At 38.9% G+C, this 14,743-nt stretch overlaps 1 protein-coding gene across 5 annotated transcripts in view; it reads right to left on the bottom strand.

The window, feature by feature from the left end:
- Window positions 1–14,743, bottom strand: part of RABGAP1 (RAB GTPase activating protein 1) — a 181,158-nt gene that overhangs the window by 160,798 nt on the left and 5,617 nt on the right. Inside the window, exon 1 of one of the 5 annotated variants that reach the window (XM_058694214.1) lies at window positions 10,023–10,119. The exons of 2 other annotated variants lie outside the window; for them this stretch is intronic. The gene's annotated coding sequence lies outside the window, so the exon portion shown is untranslated. Of the gene's footprint in view, window positions 1–10,022; window positions 10,120–14,743 lie in introns of those variants that run through there. 2 more of the 5 variants (XM_058694216.1, XM_058694215.1) reach the window with 2 other exon arrangements.

The following is a 14,743-nucleotide window of genomic DNA, read 5'->3' on the forward strand; positions in this document are numbered from 1 at the left end:
TAAAACCTCATCTGTAGCCCCGGCATTTTGTTTACCCTCTCCTAGCATCATTTTGGAAGGAAAAAAAAAAAAAAATCAATCAACAACAATACAAAATTTCAAAACCCAAAGAATTCTTTACAGTTCTCATCATCTTTTACCACTGAAATAAATGAAAATACTGACCATTTCCTTATTCTGAAATTTTTTCTTGCTTCCATTTTCTACCTCCAACTACCTTTTCTCAGCTGTCACTTAGGTTCCTTTTCTTCTGCCCATTCTTTAAATTCCACCCTGTCCCTCTTCTTTTTCTACTTTTCTCTGACTTTCTCATTAGCTCACATGGCTGTAACTTTTTTTCTTGTTTTTGGTATGCTGATGATACTGTTAGTTCTACGTTTTCTCCCTAATTCCATATAGCTACTCGTGTTATGTTTTCCTTTCTATTCAGTATTAAGTGTCTGACAATGTGCTAGGAACTATGTATAATGTTATGGTGAGGAATAATAGGTAGTCTTTACCTTTGATAGGCTTACAACAGTAGAAAAAATGGACAAATAAACAAGTAATTATAAAACAGTATAGTGCTTGGTAAAAAATAATGGTATGCAAAGGATGTTGTGAGAATACATAGGACAACTCTGCTACGTGTCCCATGGCCACCTCAAAATCAATGTCACGTGTCCAAAGTAAATTCCCATCCATCACATAAGCATATTCTTCCTCGTAGGTTCCCTATCCTGGTTAACAACCACTGATCCAAGACAGAGATGTCAAAAAAAAGTTCTCGTTTTCTCATTCTCTCTTGGAACTCTAATGGATTTTAGTTCCAAAACATACCCCAATCCTATTCCTTCCTTGCCGTCCTTCATGTCACTGACTTGTGAGTACTTCATTCTCTTTCAACTTAACTGCAACATAAGTCTCCCTTTCTAGACTCTCTCTAGGCATTGATTATCAAGGTCCCACAGCTAACATCTAAAATTTAGATCTGATCATATATCCCATTCCTTCCTCAAAACCTTTGACTACTCGACTGAAAATGGAATAAAATCCAAACTGTCTATATCATTAGTCTTCAAATATGGAGACAATCCATCATTCTAGTCTTAAATATGGAGACAATCTATCATTCTAGTCTTATCTCCTTCTATCAAACCACACCAGAAACTCACCAAATATGTCACGCATTTTTATGCTTTCAAGCCTCAGTTCATGCTGTTGGCTAATCTAGGAATGTCTTCATTTCTCCAGGTAGTCCTTCTCCCTCACCAGCAATCTTATGATACAATCAAATATTCATATTCTATCTCCCCATTTCCTTCTGCAATATTCATTATTTTGCTCTAGGGCTCCTAAGGCTTTTGTTTATTTGCTTTTTAATTCTATCACAGAACTATAGCATTTATCACACAGTAAAATAATGTTATACCTCTTTCCTACTCCACTATATTGGTTGGTCATTCATTCCATAAATAATTATAACGTATAAACCACTATGGTAAATGCTGGGCATACAATGAGCTCACACAGTCCCTGTGAACTATCTGTGTACAGGGATGTTAGATTTTATTCATATTATTTTTATATCCTTGCTTACTGGCAGCACTCAATAAATCTAGTTGAACAATACTCTTTAATCAGTGTTTAAGTGGTACGGTCTAAGTAATGTGAGGAGGACAAATGACTAATATGCTGTACTACATGCTGTGACTTGGGGAAGTGGATATGGATGACAACTGGAATGAAGAGACTCAAAAAGAAATACTCTTGAGTGTGCCTGGCTGACTCTTCATCAAATTTCCAACTGTCAAGCCCAAAGGCAGTTAACACTGAGCCAGAAAACATACCTCAGATTCCTTTTGGACCAAAACACTCTCTTATCACTTCCCTCTCAATACCCATAATTTTTGTTGTTCAACCAGTGAGCAAATGAGTACAACTTTGGGAAATCTTAAGGGGAATACTTAAATCATCTCGCTAAATATAAAAAGACAACACTACTTATTAGTTACTACAGACAATTAAATGTCCAATATGGTACTAAAAAGCTTTACACGCATTGTTTCTAATGTTCACACAAACTTTGCCAGAAAGACATTAACTTCGTATGACAAGGAGAGGCTTAGACTGATTCAATAACCTGCCTAGGTTCATAGATAAAACTGTGGATCTTGATCCAAATCCAGGTATCTAGGTGCTTCTGTCCTTTTCCGGAATGCATCGCTCCTCTTAACTCTATTCTCTCCCGATTCTAATTCATCTTCTATGTAGCTACCAATTTTATCCTTCTAAAACACAGACCTGATAAGATTGCTGTCTGTTCAGAAAACAACAAAAAGGAAGAAAAAAAATCAAGTCTCAAAGAGGCTATAACAGGTCAATCCTCTGGGTTTGTAGCCCTTTAAAATTAAAGTGGACAAAGAAGTTCTTTTTTTTAAAAAAAAAAGACTATATAAATCACACTATATAAATCTCAATTTTTTCTTTTTTCCTTGGCTCCAGAGTTTGTTTTCCTGCATTGGTTTTCACATGAATTTCTCATAGCCTAGCCCTGGGAAGGGTGGGACAAATCTAACAAAACTCCATGGAAAATCATCCCTTCTTTATAAAAGTAAATTCCTTTCCACCACTACTAATTGCTAAACAATAGATGTGTCTTTGTTGAAGTCTGACTCTGAATTTGAGGGCTGTTTCTTTGAATTATTTTTAGTGAGCTAAGAGAACCATATTAATTTAAGCCTTCTGAATAATTCCATCTTATCTTAAAAAACCAAAAAAAGAAAATAAAACAATCATCTTGGGCCTACAGCACTTAAAAGCAAGAAAAACCAGCTTATCTAAAAGTCATCACTAGGCAAATTTTAATTTGCAATGCCTGTGACAATTCACTTCTTTAAACTATGAAGTGGCTCTTTTAGTTCAATTCCAGATAAACTAAAAAAGGATAATTTAATTATAGGAATACAGAAATTAGTAAGACAAAAGGATCTAAGTTTTTTAATTTTTTAAAAAATTTTACAGTTTTAATCTTTTTAAAGTTGTGGTTAAATATACAGAACTTTACCGTTTTAGCCATTTTTAAGTGTACAATTTTGTGGCATTAAATACATCACACTTACGTACAACTATCACCATCATCCACCCATTTTTTGAACTTTTTCATCTTCCCCAACTGAAAGTCTATATCCATTAAACACCAACTCCCATTCTCCCAGGCAACCAACACACTATTCTCTGTCTCTATGACCTCAAAAAAGTAGCGGAATCACACAACATTTGTCCTTTTGTGGTTGACTTATTTCATTTGGCATAATATCTTCAAAGTTCATCTACATTATAGCATGTGTCCGAATTTCCTTTCTCTCTCAGGCTGAATAACATTCCATGGAATATACTACATTTTTGGGGTGCATGGGTGGCTCAGTCGGTTGAGTGTCCAACTTTGGCTCACGTCATGATCCTGTGGCTTGTGGGCTCAAGCCCTTTTTCAGGTTCTGTGCTGACAACTCAAAGCCTGGAGCCTGCTTCAGATTCTGTTTCCCTCTCTCTATGCTCCTTCCCAACTTGCACTCTGTCTCTCTCTCGCTCTCAAAAATAAGTAACATTTAAAAAAAATTATAAATATGCTACATTTTGTTTATTCATTCATTGGCCAGTACAAGTTTTTAAAGCCTAATTATAACATTATAGGATCTTTAGAATAAAACTCACAAAATCAATAAAGGGCCTAAGGAAGACAATCAATGTTTTCAGAGTTATTTCTCACTTTGTCATGAGTAATGAAGCTTTATTAAAGTTAATAGTCTGGTACAATAAAAAAAAAAACAGAACTCCTCCTTGACATGACTCAAATAATGTTGTAGCTGCAGTTTTCTGATACGTGAAATGAGAGTACTGAACCTTTCTATTCTTTTATGAATGGGAGTAACCAGGAAAGTAGCCAGGCCAGGTGTTGTCCAGTCCTAATCCATGATGTAAGCATAAGCAGTTCCATTTCTGCAAATACAGAAACTAAGTCTTGGAGTATTCAGTAGCTTACTTTCAGTCATATACTAAGTAAGTGCAAGATCTGGGATATTACTGATTCCAAGTTCACACTCAATCCCCTATATCTTGATACCTCTAATGAAAGGTACAAGAGATAAGAAGATGAAATGTACACAAAATAATTCATTTAACTGAGTTGATTATTTGAATGCAATACTGTTGACACCTAAAAATACATAAATAAACCATGTTGCTGGGGGGGGGTGGGCACATCCGACTTTGGCTCAGGTTATGATCTCTCACGGTTGGTGAGTTCCAGCCCTGCGTCAGGCTCTGGGCTGACAGCGCAGAGCCTGGAGCCTGCTTCAGATTCTGTCTCCCCCTCTCTCTCTCTGTCCCTTACCGCTCACACTGTCTCTCTCCCTCCCTCAAAAATAAATAAAAATTAAAAAACAAAAACAAAACACACACACACACACACACACACACACCCCATATAGGTGATTTCCCCATGTTCCTGTGGATATTTTAGGAGACTGCACTTCAATTTTTTCCAGAACTCTAGGTAAAAGGACTTTATGCCACTTCAACACAGTAACTCTGAACTAAATATTTAAATTATTTGGATGCCATTTCCACAACAGAAACCTAACTCTGGGAACACAAGAAAAGTAGCTTAATGCTAACGTACTACTCATTCACAAAGTCAGATTGTATGTCTGACCTTTCTAATACACATCTGAAAAAAAAAAAGTTTCCTCATTTTTTTCTTTCTCTGGAAATTTCTAAAGCATAATATAATTTACATTAGTGTTTTATAAGTCTAAAAATATGAACATTTTTAAAATTTCTATTTATTTTGAAAGAGAGATGGAGAGCAGGGGAGGGGCAGAGAGAGACAGAGACAGACTCCCAACCAGGCTGGGCATTGTCAGCACAAAGGCTGATGTGGGGCTTGAACTCACAACCTGTGAGATCATGACCTGAGACAAAATGAAGAGTTGGATGCTTAACCACCTGAGCCACCCAGGTGCCCCTAAAAATATGAATATTTTAAAGCAATGCAGGACTGCCCAAAGACTTTCCCTTATTTTAGGAAATTAGTCAATATAGTTCCTTCTCATCCACAGTGAAGATCTATTCCATTTAGAATGGCAACCTGTCTACACTTAAATCTTAAATGTTTATTTTATTCAATTGTCCTTAAATTATGTAAGTTTAATGCCAAGCAAGCAAATTAATTGATAGAGCCTAAGATAAATGCAGTAAATACAGTTTCTCTTTTCTGTAACTTCTTTTTGATTTTCAGGGAAATGTGTGTAGACAAAACACAAATGTTTGGCACAGACATACATGTTTTCTGCACCTTCTGACACAAGGTGGCCCTGGTCCATAGTTATACAAGGGTGGTGGGACATTCAACAAGTGTGTTGTACAGAGCAACCAATAAACATTTAGTGCAACCTTCATTCATAGCATCAGAATCGGCACTGTGTAAGATTTAAAATTTCACAAATAAGTCTTAAGAATACCTTCTTATTTTGGTATCTAATTTATGTTAATAAAAAATAGGTATCAAAAAATTCACAAATTTTCCACAGGTGTTTTTAAATCTGAAAAGATTGTTTCTCATAACCAACAGCAAAAAATAATTAAAAATAAAATTTGTTCTTGCTAGGAAACAATTTTTCTAAAAGAAATATTAGGTTTTGCGGTTAGACAGATTTCTGATTTTTCTTCAATTCACAAAGAATTCAACAGGTAGCTACAACAAGGATATAACCATTTCTCTCCTGCAGATATATCAGAGGTCTATTTATAGAAAATCGTGTGTCACAGCAAAAGAGATTTACATGACATGTTCCTACTTTTACATTGCCAAAATCCGTTTATCAGCATACTTCAAGGGTATAAAAGAGTTTATTACCTCTATACTAAAAATATTAAAATGATTAACTTGTGGCTCTTCCCAGTATTATACAAATGCCCAACATTTAATCCAATTTAGCCTTGCATGCTGTCTCTTAATACCCTTGATATTTAAAATATATTCCCAAAGGAAGAGTTTGCCAATCAGTTCCTTTTTCTGATACAAAGGCCTTCTTCTAAAAAAGGGAAATAAGATTATAACCAAAGGTTGTTGGTTATAATTACCAAAATGTACAAATAAGGGAATAGAAAAATAAATTTTAATAAGTCAAATTAAAACTTTACAGTTAATAACATTGTTGTTAAAGTTATCATAGACACTAATTTGCTAACGTACCTAAGTAAATGACAGACTTTAGTATGGAGAAGAATTTATTCCCAAAAAGATTAATAGATCCCAAGAAGCACTGATTTATAATATAAAAGTGAATGCAACCTTAACTAGAGATATGTAACAACCATGCATGAACTCTTGAGAGATATGGACCTCCAAATCTGGCAGCACAGCCATACAATTAAGAAGATACACTTCCTACTTTAGAGCCAAGGTCAAACAGACTTTAAGGTCAGGTATAAACTTAAAAATAAGGGCTTTATTTTTACTATTTGGTGATCCACAGAAAAGGGGATCTGGGGGGGAAGGTCAGGCCTGATAAAACTCTACTATGCTGGAAAGAACAATCTTCAAAAGAGTCTCATTGATTACTTCAAAGATTAGGGTTACTTTGGAAAGGGAGAAACTTCCAGGCTAAATTCTATAAACTAAAGTGGTCATGATTTGCAAACTGCCATATTGGCCAGTCTGTACAGGAAGAGAAACAAGGCTGTTAGGGTCAACAAAAGTGGTTATAAGTTTAAATATCTATCCAGTAGTGTTTTGACTTAAAAGTTTTCTAAAGAATCAAGATCTCTCAGAACAACACAGAATAGGAGGTGAGGGATTAGGGATGGACCAGGTAACCAATTTATGCAAAAAAGAAAGCTGTTTAATTGATGTACTGTTTTTTCATTGATACCCAGGGATGTTGAGTCCTTGGCCTTGGATTTTCTTTCTTTGGAATCTAAATCTATAGAAAACCAATAAAACAAGGCAGTTGCATACAAAGCACCCAAATATCATGCCAAACTCTGCTTTATGCATGTTGGTTAAATTAGCAATTCTTTGATATTTGAGTTTTATCTCTGTGAAAGATTATTTAAAAGTTCATTTATTCCATATGCTTGAGAAGTATAATCATACCTAATTATACTGAAAACTACAAAGATATTACAGGCATGTATATGAACTATAGCACACTAGTGTCCAAAAGACAGTCAACAGTAGTGCTGATTTAAACAAATGATTTTCTGAGGTCTGTACTCAAAGGTCACTTGTGAAAACAATCACTGGGAAATGATGAGACCTTCAAAGTAGGCTACGTATTAGCTGGAAGCATGCTCAATAACAGACAATGACTTTTTTTAAAAAAATTGTAATATTTATTTTTGAGTGAGAGAGAGGGAGAGAGAGAGCGTGCACGCGAGTGAGCAGGGGAGGGGCAGAGAGAGAAGGAGACACAGAATCTGAAGCAGGTTCCAGGCTCTGAGCTGTCAGCACAGAGTCTGATGCGGGGCTCGAACCAACGAATCATGAGATCATGATCTGAGCCAAAGTCAGACGCTTAACTGACTAAGCCACCCAGGCGCTGCCCCAACAATGACTTCTTTAAAAGAGTTTGGGCCGTGAAGTTTAACTGGAAATACACTCAATAAAAGAAAATTACTTCTTTAAAGAATCTGGGCTGTAAAGTTGAGATATATTTGTGGAAATGAGGTTTCTTCATGTACATAATGTGCAAAATACACATCTTTCAATATGCAATATGAAAGATAGGGGTTCCATCCCCGCGTAGGGCTCTGTGCTGACAGCTCAGTGCCTGGAGCCTGCTTTGGATTCCGTGCCTCCCTCTCTCTGTGCCCTTCCTCGCTTGCGCTCTTTCAAAAATAAACGTTTAAAGGGGCGCCTGGGTGGCGCAGTCGGTTAAGCGTCCGACTTCAGCCAGGTCACGATCTCGCGGTCCGTGAGTTCGAGCCCCGCGTCAGGCTCTGGGCTGATGGCTCGGAGCCTGGAGCCTGTTTCTGATTCTGTGTCTCCCTCTCTCTCTGCCCCTCCCCCGTTCATGTTCTGTCTCTCTCTGTCCCAAAAATAAATAAAAAAAAAACGTTGAAAAAAAAAAATTTTTAAAAAAAAATAAAAAAAAAAAAATAAACGTTTAAAAAAATTGTTTTTTAAATAAAAGATAGGAAACAGGTGTCTTCACTTTTACAGTATCCCACTAAACAACCACTTAACCCAGAGTAAGCATGTGTGACCTGCTAATAAAACACTATGCAGGGTGCCTGGATGGCTCAGTTGGCTAAGCGTCTGACTCGATTTTGGCTCAGGTCATGATCTCAGAGTTCATGGGATAGAGCCCCATATAGGGCTCTGTGCTGACAGTGAAGAGCCTGCTTAGGATTCTTTCTCCCTCTCTCTCTGCCTCTCCCCTGCTAGCACATACGTGCACACTCTTTCTCTCTCTCTCAAAATAAAAAACATTAAAAAAACCCACAACATTATGCCAATGAGACCAATAAGCATATAGTTGGTAGGTTAACTATCCAAATATATAACTTAACACCAATGACATAAGTTAATCAACAGTATGCTGAGTTATAAAACTGCAACAGTGAAAAGGAAGTGTGCCGCAACACAGCAGTTTAGTTTTAATTACGAATTTAATTTGTATTTAAGTTCCATGTGAATTTTAAATGTTACCAGTAAATACAAATCAATCATGGATTCAAATCTTATTAATGCAATCTAAGGTCTATAAAAGAAAATAATAAAGAACTCTTTCCCATATTTTCAGTTTTTTAAAGGAAACTCCACCTAAAAGCCTTCAGTATATGTTAAAATAGCACCCTATACACACTAGAATTAAAGCCAACAGGTCCTTCATTTAAAAAGTTCAATGTGTACTTCCTTGGTATCTAAGTTTTTCAACTTTTCAAACATCAGTTTGTGACAAACAGTGCAATTCATCCTCCATTGTTTTCCTCTTTTTAAATAAAGCAGCTGGAAACAAACTCATACTCCACTATTCCGGTCACATGTAAGTGAACACAGGTGTTTATTTGAATGAAAATATCAAATGAATGGTGAAATCTTGTCCCTGACAGTTTTTTTTTTTTTCCTAATAAAAACGACAAAAGCCACAAGATCGCAAACTCAAGTCGGAACATGATTTCAAACTAACGGAGCACTAGTAGCATGGCACTTTGAACAGTCTCTTAAGACTCTTGCTTCTATGATAAAGGAATCCCCCAGTAACCCTCAGTACGGAGATGCCGTAAAAACAGGTGCAAACGATAACAGTCGGAATGCCAAAAGAGTAGGGACCAAAGTACTACGAGGCAATGGACAGCGAATACTTGGAAGTCTAGGGTTCTCCTCTGGTTCACCCTCTAAAACCCTGAAGGTTGCTAAGAATCAAAGACACAGCAATGAGGTATTGAGAACAGATACTTAAAGTACATGGGGAGAGTGAGACACTTTAACTGCAAGTGGGTAAAACGAGACCAGCACGAGTTGGCAGGCCAACGCTAAAAGAAAGCAAGTCTTTCAGATTCGGCACAGCCCAGGAAGCTAGCCTGAGGCCCAAACCAGCCGAAGTCACAAATACAGGCCCAGCTGGTACTGAGGAGAAACTGAGGCGTAGGGAGTAGTCAGATTCCCAAACAGGACCTGGCCCAAAACATTCAAGTCAAGAGACAATCCAGCTTTGCCCGGGGGTCAGAAGAACCGCCGCAAGCGCAGGACTCGGCAGACAAGACACCCACCCAGACAGGGGGAACCGGTTTGGACAGGGGCTGCGGGAGCGTTCTCGCCTGCGCATGCGCCCTCTCCCCTCCGCCACAGCTCCCCCTCCCCCCAATCACGGCACCCTCAGAACCCGGCTCGTCGAGGGAGGTGAGCGCAATCTGCCCAGCCCAGCCCCGCGGGATGAGAACACAGCTTGGCTCTCCGCAGGGGCTGTCAGAGAATCCCCCGGGGCTTGGTGGATAGGAGGGTGCGAGGACGAGGAGGGGAAACGCGGCCCTACCCGACCCGCTGTCTCCTCCTCCGCCGCCCGCCGTTCGCCGTCCCGGAGGCTCCGCCGCCTGGGCCTCCCTAGCCGCCCTGCCCCCTCCCTCCCCACCCCCTACTCACGTGAGAACAGCTTCTTCCGTCCTCCGCCCCGCCTCCTGCCCCGTTTCATAGGCCCGCGGTTAAACAGAGTAGCCCCATTGGCCCAACTACAGGCGGCGAGGGCGTACTTCCTTTCCTCGAAGCCCCACCTGGGCTTTTACTCTGTTTTGGGAGTCTGCGCCTGCGCTGTCAGTAATATTGAAGCTGAACTTAGCGCTGTGATGTGTCTGGGCTTGGACTGGCAGTGGCTATGTGACTATGTGAACTACCTCAAGGACTGGAAGCATGGCAGGGGAATCAGGCTAGGTAGCACCTGTTGCAGTGCTTTTGCCTTTTAGGCAAAAGGGGGTACCACCCGCAAAGAGCAAGGAATCCCCTGCTCACCTTTCACGTTCATGTACTATTTCAAAAGCAGTCCTTGACAGTGTTACTTGACTGACCTCACCTGGCCTTTATTGAAGGCGCGCAATGTGCGAGATATGGATAGGTCTTTTTATGGTTATCTCATTTGACTTTACCACAAACCCACGAGAATGTTACGATTTTTCTCATTTTATAAAGGAGTCCAGCCTGAGTAATAATACTTGAGTCTAAAAGGCAAAATTTTTTACTCAAGTCCAAGGGCTACTGGCTACAACACTGCTGCCTTGAGGTACTTGAGACACAGGGAAGAGGTCGACAATAAATAAGATTGTTTTAGAGTATTAGACTCAAAGATGGGGCTAGGATTTTATTTTAAAATTACTCAAAAGTGGGAAGCCTGGCTGGTTCAGCCCGTAGACTATGCGACCCTTAATCTCAGGGTTATGAGTTCAAACCCCACGTTGGGTGTAGAAGATACTTAAAAATAAAATCTTAAAAAATAAAAATTCAAAAGTGATATATAAAGCAAAAGGAACAGAATGAGATTTAAAGCCTCTGTCCTGAATGAATTTACAATGTAGTTGGTAACAAAAACAGTGGCTCCTAAAGGTGTTACTTAAATCATGATAGTTTACAAACTAATTCTACAGCCTATCCTTCACTCTTCCCCTTACTTTATTCAAATGCTCTTTTCCTAGGCTCTTTTCCTGGTGAATGAGTCATGTAATGTTTTCCTGTGGATAATGTACCCAAATCAACCAGAGAAAAAGCAAAAACGTGCTCTGTCGTAGTCCTTCCTCTTTGTGACTTGTCTATTACAATAGACTTGGCTGCAGTCCCACGGGAAAATAGCTTTGTTCCTTTTCTCCTTATACAGTTATATAATAATACACACCCATTTTAAAGTAGTATCAAATAATAGATGTAGTGTTTGGAAATCCCCTGAAATCCTGACACACTTTTAATATTTCGGTGGCAATGCCTTCATGTACTCTGATTCATATGTATACACCATATATGTAAATCTTAACAAAATTTTTAATTAAAATTTTATTGTAGGTTCAGTACAGTGTGCCTTGGAGTAAAATAGAAAATAGAGACAAACTACAATAAAAAATAAAACATAACATTCCCACCAATGTTAATACTGTAATGCATGTCCTTTGATGCCAACATACTGTTTTTGAAAAAATGAGATCACAGTTCAGCAATCTGCTTTATTCAATTAACAATATCCATCTTACCATTTCAGTAAATTTTCCTCTCATCTAATTCCTAGATCACATTTGATTTTTTATCAACTTAAAGATATTTTTACAGTTGGCTTTCCCAAATCAGTAATATCATTTCCATAAGTTTTCCTCTCATCTATTATCTATTATAATCAAATATTCTGTTGACTGAAATATATTTTTTATTTTTTTTTAAAAAATTTTTAACGTTTATTTATTTTTGAAAGACAGAGACACAGAGCAAGAATGGTGGAGAGGCAGAGAGAGAGGGAGACACAGAATCCAAAGCAATCTCCAGGCTCTGAGCTGACAGCACAGAGCCTGACATGGGGCTCGAACCCACAAACTGTGAGATCATAACCTGAGCCAAAGCCAGATGCTTAACCAACTGAGCCACCCAGGTGACCCTGAAATATATTTTTTTAAGCTAGTTTTCCCAAATCAGTATCCAATCCAGGGCCACATACTGCATCTGGTTGTTCTATCCCTCAAGTATTTTTTACTCAAGCACTTAAGAAAAATATTAAGATACTGGCTTACTCAAGAATCAGGCCACTTTAAGTGCAAAATTTCCCACCCTCTAGATCTGAATGGTTGTTTCCACAAAGATCATTGCGTTTGTTCCTCTAGACCTGTTATTTCCTGGAAACTGGAAATTATACTTCAAGGCTCAAATGGATTAATGTAGTTCATTGGAGCCAGAATGGGAAAGTCTGTGAATGCTAAAACTGAAAAAAGGAAATTCAATCTATACACATGTGTGGCCTTAGAGGTTTTCAAGGACAGTGCCAAATATCAGATTTGGATTTTCTGAAAGATCATTCTGGTAGGAGTAGAAAAGGCAAAATGGGGTAAATGGGACAGTTTGGAGGCTGCCTAAGATCAGAAAGGCTTGAGGGGCACCTGGGTGGCTCAGTCAGTTAAGCATCTGACTCTTGGACTCTTGGTTTTGGCTCAGGTCACGATCTCATGGTTTGTGAGATCCAACCCTACCTCAGGCTCTGCACTGACAGCAAGGAGCATGCTTCAGATTCTCTCTCTCCCTCTCTCTGCTCCTCTCCCGCTCATGCACGTGCTTTCAAAATGAATAAACATTAAAAAAAAAAATAAAGGCTTGAATGATGAAGAAAGGGGATGGGATTGGCGTGGGGTGTGGGAAGAGGGCTAAAGTGGTGTTTTAAACAGAAGTAGCTTCGGGGCGCCTGGGTGGTTCAGTCGGTTAAGCGTCCGACTTCAGCTTAGGTCATGATCTCGCGGTCTGGGAGTTCGAGCCCCGCATCAGGCTCTGGGCTGATGGCTCAGAGCTTGGAGACTGCTTCCAATTCTGTGTGTCCCTCTCTCTCTGCCCCTCCCCTGTTCATGCTCTGTCTCTCTCTGTCTCAAAAATAAATAAACGTTAAAAAAAATAAAATTAAAAAAAAAAAACAGAAGTAGATTCATGTTTGCTGATTCTTTCTTCTGCCTGCTCAAACCTGATTTTGAAACCTTTTAATGAATTTTTCATTTCTACTATTGTACTTTTTAACTTCAGAATTTCATTTTGGTTCCTTTCATAATTTCTGTATCTTTAATGCTATTCCCATTTTTCATAGTTTTTCTGACTTCATTCATGTTTTCTTTTAACTCAGTGAGCAACTTCAAGACTATTTAAAGTCTTTGTCTAGTAAGACATAGGTCCAATCTTTCTCAGGGATGGTTTCTGTTCATTTATTTTGTTTCTCTGAATGGACCATACTTCCCTATTTGTATGACTTTTTATTTTTTTTGCTGAAAAATGGACATTTGAATCTTATAATGTGGTAACTGTGGAAATCAGATTCTTCCCCTTTCCCAGGGATTGCTGTTTTTGTGTTTTATTGTTGAAGGATGTCTCTGTGCCAGGGATCAGGATCAGCCTAAGGTGAAAGATTAAGGTCTTCTCAGTTCTTTTCTGAATCTGCATCTTTTCCTGGTTATATATGGTGGCTTTCTAATTTTCCCTATGTAAGTGATTGCTTTTGAATGTCCTAATCTTTAAATGTCTGGCTCCGAAGTGTAGTTGAAGGGAAAAAAATCAAACAAACAAACAAAACAGGAGCTGTTCCTTCAAATCCCATAGAGCCAGCTTCAGCCAATGAGGGTTGAAACATTGGCAGCTATTCTGTGCCTGAATGTCAGAACTCAAAAGGAGTGATCAGCAATCAAAACACAGAACTCCGGTATTTGGCGAACAAGATTCTTATTTCCCACCACGGCTCCAGCAAGCCACACCAGGAATGTGAACATGGCTGCCTGCCACAGGGTTGAAGGGTAGGAAACAGGGAGGTGCTATTACACTAAAGTCTGACATTGACTGAAATTAACCTCAATTTACCAACCAAACTTTCCCTTGGAAGATGCAAGAATTCAAGTGGACTCCAGAGTTCCAAAATAGTTATTTCGGACAGTTTCTGCCAGTGCAATTGTTGTCTAGTAGAGAAATGGATTTCCTGTGCTTCCTACTCCATCTGAGAAACAAAAAGAAAAGAAAAAAAAAACAAAAACAGAAATGTGAACAGTGAATAGAGCCTAAGGGATCTGTGGGACACTATCAAGAGAAACAACATACCACTGTGGGAGTCCCAGGGGAAGAGAGAAAGGGTAGAAAGAATAATCAAACTGTAGAAAGCCCAAGAAAAGAGAGACTCTTGAAAGCAGCAAGAGAGAAGTGGTTCATTACATATAAGGGATCCTCAATAAGATTATCAACCAATTTCTCATCTTTAACCTTGGAGGCCAGAAAGCAGTTGGGTTAATGATATTCAACATGCTGAAAGAAAACAACTGTTGATAAAGAATTCTCTATCTGGCAAAACTGTCCTTCAAAAATGAAAAAGTGGGGTGCCTGGGTGGCTCAGTCAGTTCAGTGTCCAACTCTTGGTTTCAGCTCGGGTGGTGATCTCAGTTTTGTGAATTCGAGCCCTGCGTCTGGCTCTGTGCTGGTCGCGTGGAGCCTGCTTGGAATGCTTGCTCTCTCTCTCTCTCTCTCTCTGCCCTTCCCCCACTCACGCGGTCTCTGTCT

The sequence above is a fragment of the Neofelis nebulosa genome, chromosome 12 (assembly GCF_028018385.1).
Source record: "Neofelis nebulosa isolate mNeoNeb1 chromosome 12, mNeoNeb1.pri, whole genome shotgun sequence".
NCBI lineage: Eukaryota > Metazoa > Chordata > Mammalia > Carnivora > Felidae > Neofelis > Neofelis nebulosa.